Below are 8,575 nucleotides of genomic sequence, written 5' to 3' on the forward strand. Positions count from 1 at the left end.
CATAATCATCATGAGTCACAAGTCATGATCCATGTTCTGGCTTAGCATTTTTTTTTCTCCGAAGACCGACACTAAGACCGACACTTGACCCATTCCAGACTGTAGTCCTTAACCATGAACACGGCTATTCGAATAGATATAATCTCTGCAGAGGGTGTACTCTTTACCCACGAGTAACGAATTCCTTTAGTCCATCGAAACTAATTCCGTCTACAGTCTTTTAATTGAAAACACACCTGACCGCACACACCAGCCTAGCTGCCATGGCCGACCTGACGGCGGCGATGCGGGCTCCAGGGGTGGCTTGGATGGTTCTGATGAGCGGATGAGGACGGGCGTGGCTCTGCAGGCGAGCAAAGGCCAGGGGCGCGGAGGTGGGCGAACGCTGCGGCTCGGGCGCACACACGTGCAAAACGCGCGCTCTAGCCGCGCCCAGAGCACGCACGCCAGGTGCTCGGCAAAATGCTAAAGCATGCTAGAGAGCTTGAATGAGGCTGGGAATAGACAGGGCTAGGTTAGAGGTGGCTAGGAGATTAGTGGACATGGCTGCTGGGCCAGGGGATCAAGTCCACAATGTAAACTAAAAACTATGCCAAAACTGGCCATGCAGACAAGGTGCTCAACAAAATGCCATGGGCATCTAGGCATCTTTTTGGGTGGCCAAAAACTCCAGATCAGAGTCTCTTTAGATATAGGTGATGGTGGTAAGGTTATTTGGGCAAAATCAGAAACTTGTTAGTGCAAGTTTTTGAGAAAACCAAATCTGGACAGAAAATAAAAGTCATTAATGCATGGACCAACAATATTTCAATGGGTCCAATCTCCTGGACTTAAGGGTTTGGTAGGTTGGTCTATAATCAGGAGAAACATCAAGGGCAATAGGGCAAGATAAAACATGGTTGCAGTACAATACACAAAACTGAACCAGAATGAAGATGATGATGATTTGCTCAAATTTTTCAAAGAACACCAATGCGTTTTTGCATATAGTTGAATTATATGCATCTACTGACATCTCCAAATTTTTATGTAATTTTTAAAGAAATATTTAAATAGGTTGCAGTGCAAACCACAAACTGATCCAGATTTGAAAACTTGGGGTAGGACTCAAAATCTCCAAATGACTAAAAGATATTTTTGCATAAAGGTGATGTGGGAACATCACATGACATCTCCAAATTTTGGTGGAATTTTTAAAGGAGTATTTAAAAGGGTTGTAGTGCAAATGGGACCCTAAATCTTATGAAAAATCATTTTTAAGAAATAAAGCTCTGGAAAAAAATGGTAGAAATAATTACACTGATAAAAAGAAATGGTCTTGGGAAGATACACAAGTCCATCCATATTTTTGAAAGGTTTCCACCTAGAAGGGAAAACTCAAAAATTCAGAGGGACAAAGTGATCTGAAATTAAAAGATAAAACCAGAAAATAAAAATTTAATTTCCTGGCAAAATTTTAATTAATAAATCAAGGTCAAAATTTTGGGGTGTTACAACACTACCCCCCTTAAGAAAATTCTCATCCTCGAGATTTGCTAAGGGCTGCTTTGAAAAAAAATTACTTCTACTATCTCAAAGTAATATCACAAAAAAAATTATCTTACCCAAGCAATAAAATGTGGCTACAGTGAATGGGCAATTAAGTGGTGTAAAACTACAGTGTGGAATACTGGCGCTGCGTGGAAAAATCTATGGTTGGGGGAAAACGAGAAATTTCTACTTTTGGTTACAGTAAATTTAGAATAAAATTCTAAATTTCTAAAAATACGCTGGTCATACCCAAGAGCACAGTGCTCTCTCTGGCTGACAGGTGAACCCGGGGTCCACTGTCAGTCTCTTCTTCCACCTCTGGCTCTCTCTTCTTCCTCTCTCTCTCTCGCGCTTTCCCGCGCTTTCTCCACCGGCGACGTCTAGCGCATAGGGCATCTAGGCCGTACTTCGGTAGTGCGCGGCGTGCTAGCTGCCGGGGCAGCGTGCGCTCACCTCGCGGGCCAGTGCGCTGTCGGCACTGCTCGCGGATTCGCCTCCGAACACCGGTGATCGAGCGATGAGCGGCGCTGGTGGACTTCGACCACCGTGCACCGATCTTGAGCTATAAAATGACCGAGGTGCTCCTTTCTTCTTCCTCACACCTGGCCTCGCTTCTCCTTCTCCTCCATTTCTGTTTGCAGGATCTCGAAACGAGGCTCTAATGGCGGAGGTGATGCCGGACTGGTACATGATCCTGATGTGCGGAGGGTTGGCGGCATTGCTGGGGTTCTCCGTGCTCTTGTGCATGATGATCCTTGATGATCGTCGCGATGCTGCCGCTTGAGTGCTAGCTCTGTGCGGTGGCGGTGATCATGAGGATTAAGTGCGGTGTCGGGTGCTAGCTGTTGTTAGTGTGTTGTAGGCAACTTGTACCCGAATGATTACCCACAAATCTCTCCTTCAGAGACTGTGGTGCTAGTGAGGTGATCAGTTAGGTGCAAAAATGTGCACGTGGATTTGCAATTAGTGCACGTGGTGAGTGGTTGTGGTTGTGTGTCTGCTGTCGTGGTGCTGCGAGAATAAAAATCTATGTCGTGAAGAGATATACGCTGCAACAACTCAGGAAAAAATCTCACTTCAGGATTTACCGAGAGTGAAAACAGTTAATCAAAATTAACAGCAGTAAAAACTACTCACATTAATTGAAGCCAAATATTTAATTCACCGTACAAATTTTAGGATACCACGCATAAGTTGCAACACATAAATAAATGCTGGGACAATAAACATACAGTGACGTCTACAATGAAAGCGGTAAATTGACAGGGTCCTGAGGAAACGTCTCTGGTACTAGGGCACACTCCTCTTCTATCGGGGGAAGCGGATTGGCTAGATGAAGAACGCGTCCCTCTTGGTCGGGCCTCAATGGTCTGCTGATGGCGATCTGAGGATTTAAATCAGCGAGGCTCTGGAGATAACCCATTACTCGTTGGGTCAAACGCTCTTGAGCGATGACATACTGGGCAAGGTTGGCCAGTACAGGGTCTCTCTCGATTCGTCCACCGGGAAAAGATGCTACTTCTCCGGGTGCTGCACGACTCGGGAAGTAATAATACCCTCGTTCGCTGGCATAGGGTACCGTAAATCGGAGGCGAGCAAGCGCTTCGTACGCAGTACCTTCCATGGCCATTTGCGGAGTCGGCATAGATTTTCCCACAAAGGAGACTTCCGTTGGGTCTTGGTTTGGGTTTGCGGGAGGGATGTGCACCACTGCCCAATATTTCGAGGTGGATGGGGTGATCCTCGATTTGAGTAACTCGTACTGGGGTGGATGGGTAGAACTCATGGTACTGCGGTTAAAGTCCCACAATATTCTAACAAAACTACCAGGGGTTGCATCTGGAGTTCTCAGATAAATACTAGGGCTTGGCATGGCAAAGAAATGGCTGTGAGAGTTGTGTACAAGGTGAGGGGTACTTGGTAAGGTCACGAGGTGGCCTTTTATATAGCATCTGGGCTAGGTCATTTATTACGGTGTGGGGCAACTAGTTTGTCGGTTCTGCTCTATGGGGTCGGGGTCAATGCTACAGATACACATATCTCACAAAAGTGATGTATTACTGTGGGTGTCGTCGGGGGTGGTTTTTGGTAGCTGTGCCCGGAATTAAGAATGCAGCCGCACGCCAACATACTTATGCATGCCTAATATCTAAAATAGGGGCGCACAAGCAGGCATCATTTATTTAGGGTGATACAAGGTCACACAATTACAGGGTGTGGACATACTAAGACTCGGTACTACTCGAGTGACTTAGTCTACCTCATTAATATCTAAGCGAGCGTGCCTTGTGGACATCGAGGCTTCTCCATGGGTTTCACCGTCGGGGTTAGCTGGATGGAGTTGAGGGGCTGCAGGGTCGGGGTAGCGATGATGACCATCGCGGGGGTTGTTGGCCACAATCCCGTTGGAGCGTGTTCCCAAAAGGCGACGAATCACTTTTGGGGACACCAAAGCATTTTGGTCGATGGTTGGGGCAGACCTCAAGGACTCGATCGGTTGTCCGAACACCATGACTGTGTTGTCAGTGTCGGGCTCATCTTCTCCTCTTGCCGGGGTTCGGTGAACCAGTTCTCCATGAGCTGCGATCAGATAAAGGGTGATTTAATCAAACAGTTCCTCTAGTGCACTTACATAGCGCACCAGATGCAACAATGTAGGATCCGTCTCGTGATCTCTGTTGGCAACCTGGGGTGGTCTACCATACCCGTCACGACTGGGGTAGTAGTAGAACGAGCGACAGTTAACTCTGGGCGACAAGTGCCGGAGTTGAACTATGGCCTCTCGAGCCGCTAGTTGGATGGCTTGTGGCTCAAAGGAAGTTGTCCTTCTGGTGAACCTGTAGGGGCGTTCTGGCGATAGACCCCTACATAGATGTGCAAAGTGGCCCAGAATTGACGACTCTCACCGCTCATGGGCCCTTGGTACACAACAAATTCTGGGGGCTCTTCTAATGCAAAGGCACGGCGGGTGAGGTTTGCTAGCACGGTCACAAATCCTCCAAGGTTGGTTGCTGTGGTCTCATTGTGCACAACGGGGCCAGTCATTATAGCTCGGTTTGGGGAAGAGGCTATGCTGTGCTGGGTTGAGGCTAGCGTGCCCTTTTTATAGAAAAAGGAGACGGAGTCTTCCTTCGCACGCTTGCGAAAGAGACTATTTAGGTGTCGGTCACTGGCGCGTGATCGACAGGCTAGGCTGATAGGTTGGGCACCGACTGCCAAAAGGTGTTGGGGTCACTGTGTGGCTATCTTACACGAGAAGCTTGGCCGGGGTTAGGTTAAGGTCTGGTGGATTGGCTAACCTAGGTTTATTGACCTGGCTAAGATAGGATTAGCCAATGGTCAGCCTGGCTCTGATACCAAGGTTGTCACGACCGGATTTCCAGGATATATTTCCCAGAAAATGGTCCTTGTGCTCACCAGCCCCAGGATTACTGTTAGCTGATGAGGCACCAACTTGATACAAAAATTCCAAGCAAAAAAAAACATAATGTGTAGTACAAGACCATTCTGGCCTATGAGTACAACACAAGGTTTCTAGTGGCTCATGGTGGAAGCGGTTTGTGGTTCATTAGCGTCTATGGGACTCCATTTCCCACAGGAACAGCTGACCTGGATAACTCCTATCTTCACGAGGCTGCTATCACCATTGCGTAGGTTCCAGGGCTGTCATCGCAACGCTCCTCTCCATGCAAGAAATCTGGCCAAGACAATAGCCAGGGACAAGCCAGTGAGTACTTTGAATGTACTCGCAAACATTATGAACACATGTATAATATAACAAATGATATCATGCTCTGAAATATTCTATGATCACCACGTCAGTCACAAAATAAAAATCCATGATGCACGCAAGCAAGTTATTCATATACAACATGAATATGCAATAAGGGAGTAGAACTAGAATGCACCGATCGGGTGTCTGAAGCGACGCCTCGAAAGGATAATAATATAAAGCATGCATCAGTCAGGCGTCTGAGCGACACCATATAAAGGGATTATAAATAAAAGAAATAACAAGCATGCCACAGTCGAGCGTCTGTGCGACACCACATACAGGGCTTATAAATAATTTAAATAACAAGCATGCCACAGTCGGGCGTCTGAGCGACACCACATACAGGGATTATAAATAATTTAAATAACAAGCATGCCACAATCGGGCGTCTGAGCGACACCACATAAAGGGCTTATAAATAATTTAAGGGTTAATTATCGTTTTGCCCTTAGTGGTGTCTATGTGCTCAGTTTTGCCCTCAAATGCAAATTGTGCTCAGTTTTGCCCCTAGTCCATGCACAGCTACTATGACGAGGCCAAACGACCATATTTGAGGCCATTCCGTTCGCCAGCGTTAAGTTGTGGGTCCGGAGCTTACACGTGGGACCGCGTGGACGTGGGTCCGGAGCTGACATGTAGGCCCGTGCAACTAAATCCCCAAATCATTCATAGCTCACTCTGCCCATCTGCTTCCCTGCCGGCCGGCTGACCTGCGCCGCCGCCGGCACTTGCGCCGTGGCCAGGACCTGCCCCGCCACCAGTTGCACGCCTACTCCACCGCTACCTTTCTGCGCCTACGCTCCACGACTGCCTGCGACGCCCGCCACCTTCCTGCGACGCCACGGGTGGGGCGCCCGCCACCTGCTCGACCCGGGGCGCGGCCTCCTTCCGTGCGCCCGACCGGAGAGCTCAAAGGTGGGGGGCTGCTGGAGCTATCTGAACTAGGAGGAAGAACCCTAGGGCGAAATGGAGAGCAACGGCGACCCTGTAGTATTTGGCGAGGCAGGCATCGGGCCGGAGATCCACCGCGTCCACGACTGGGTTCCCGAGGGGTAAGTCTCGCCTCCTGTTTAGATTGAGCTTAGTTGTGCATTTGAACACTCAATTCGAGTAGGTTGGCCCAATTAGTGTGCTGATTGCGTCTCTGTTTTTCGCCGGCTAGGATGGAGTTGCGGTTTGCTTTCTTGATGCACATTAGAAGGGACCGGTACACGTTCGATGCAAAGGATTAGAAGAAATACCAAGGAGGTTTTGATTATCGGTTGCCAATGGCTAGTAACTGGAGTTTCAGACAATTTGGGGAGGTAATTTGTAGCCAATATCCTTGGGGTTTGCTTGATGAAGTGGTATACAAATACTATGATGGGGAAAAGAAATGGGTGACAGCTAGTAATGATGAAGAGCTAGCTACCATGTTTGTTAGGCATAAAGAGAAAGATAATTTTCATGTGAGGCTGCAAGTTGATGTGCTTGAGCAGGCATTTGGACCTAGGATGACGGGTGCAACATCTCGGGGAGAACCAAGTCATCATAATGGCATCTCTAGCGAGAATAGTTCAGTTGGTGCACGACGACGTGGTGGCTCGGCAAGTGTGGGCAACAGCAGTAGGGTCCCCCTTGAAGTGGAGCATGATGACTACAATTCTGGGGTTGATGAAGAGAAGCTATATTCTAATGTTATTCGGAATTTACGACGGGCACCTCGGGCTGATAACCAAGATGAGGCTCACAATGCAGTCCATGTGGATGATGACGCGGTGGGTGAGGACGAAGACCTTGCAGCTGTTGAATGGGACCCTTTGAACCCTAATTTGGAAGAAGGTACAATTTTTGCATCCATGAATGAGTGTAGAAATGCAGTTGTGACATACTGCATCAAGGTAGAACGTACTTTCAAAGTTGACAAGAGCGATCAAGTACGTTACAAAGTGCACTGTCCGACTGAGGGTTGTCCATGGAGGCTGCTGGCATCTAAAATGCGTAATAGCACTAATGTTCAGGTCAAAGTGAACCCTTTTAAGCACACATGCCAGGAATCAACTCTTAGGAAGGATACAATCAGTAGAGCCAAGTCAAGATGGGTGGCAGAAGAAGTAAAGAAGTGGGTGAAAGAAAACCAGCAAGTGGGTCCAAAGGAATTGCAGAAGAACATCAAAGATAAATTCAAGATAGATTTACCATACATGAGGTTGTTTAATGGTAAACAACATGCTATGGATTCTATTTATGGTAACTGGCAGGAAAGTTTTCAATTGTTGTATTCATTCAAAGGTGAAGTGGAGAGGACAAGCCCAGGTAGTATTGTAGATATTGATCACCACACCGTGGAGTACACATTCAGGGGAGTGACAAAGACCAAGGAATGCTTTAGGAGGGTTTTTGTCTGCTTTGAGGCTTGTCGCCGGGGTTTTTTGGCAGGTTGCAAGCCTTATTTGGCTATTGATGCCACTTTTCTCACAGGGAGGTTTAAAGGACAGTTAGTAGCTGCTTGTGCAGTTGATGCACACAGTTTTGTATTTCCAGTTGCCTACGGTGTGCTGGAGACAGAGTCTGAGGAGAGCTGGACTTGGTTTTTGCATAATCTGCGCCGGGCTATTGCACATCCCAATGGGTTGGTCATTCATACAGATGCCTGCAAAGGTTTAGAAGTGGCCGTGGACAATGTGTTCCCTGGAGTAGAGCATAGGGAATGCATGCGTCACCTTGCTGCAAATTTCATGAAGAAATTCAAAGGAAAGGTGTATACCGACAATTTATGGCCAGCATCTTTGACTTGCAGTGTGAAGAAGCACAACTACCACTTGAGGCAGTTATACATGAATCCCAAAGTGAAAGAATACTTGGAAACACACCACTCCAAGTTATGGGCCAGAAGCCAATTCAGTGTACTGAGCAAAGTTGACTATGTGCACAATAATCTAGCAGAGTCTTTCAACTCAACGATCCGGAAACTAAAGGGTCATTATGTGGTGGATTTGCTGGACAGGATAAGGATAGAATACATGCAGAAATTTCATTATCGTGCAGGAATAGCCGAGGCAAAATTCATGGGCCACATTATCATCCCTGCCGTGATGAATGAACTGAAGCAGAAAACAACAGGCTTGGAAATGAACATGACTCTTTGCTCGGGTACCATAGCAGAGATATCATATTTGGATAAAGAGAAGAGGGAATGGAGATATCCAGTGGATTTAGAAGCTAGAACTTGCAGTTGTAGGCAATGGCAGATAACTGGGTTGCCATGCATTCATGCCTTGTTTTGCATCA

The sequence above is a fragment of the Triticum aestivum genome, chromosome 2B (assembly GCF_018294505.1).
Source record: "Triticum aestivum cultivar Chinese Spring chromosome 2B, IWGSC CS RefSeq v2.1, whole genome shotgun sequence".
NCBI lineage: Eukaryota > Viridiplantae > Streptophyta > Magnoliopsida > Poales > Poaceae > Triticum > Triticum aestivum.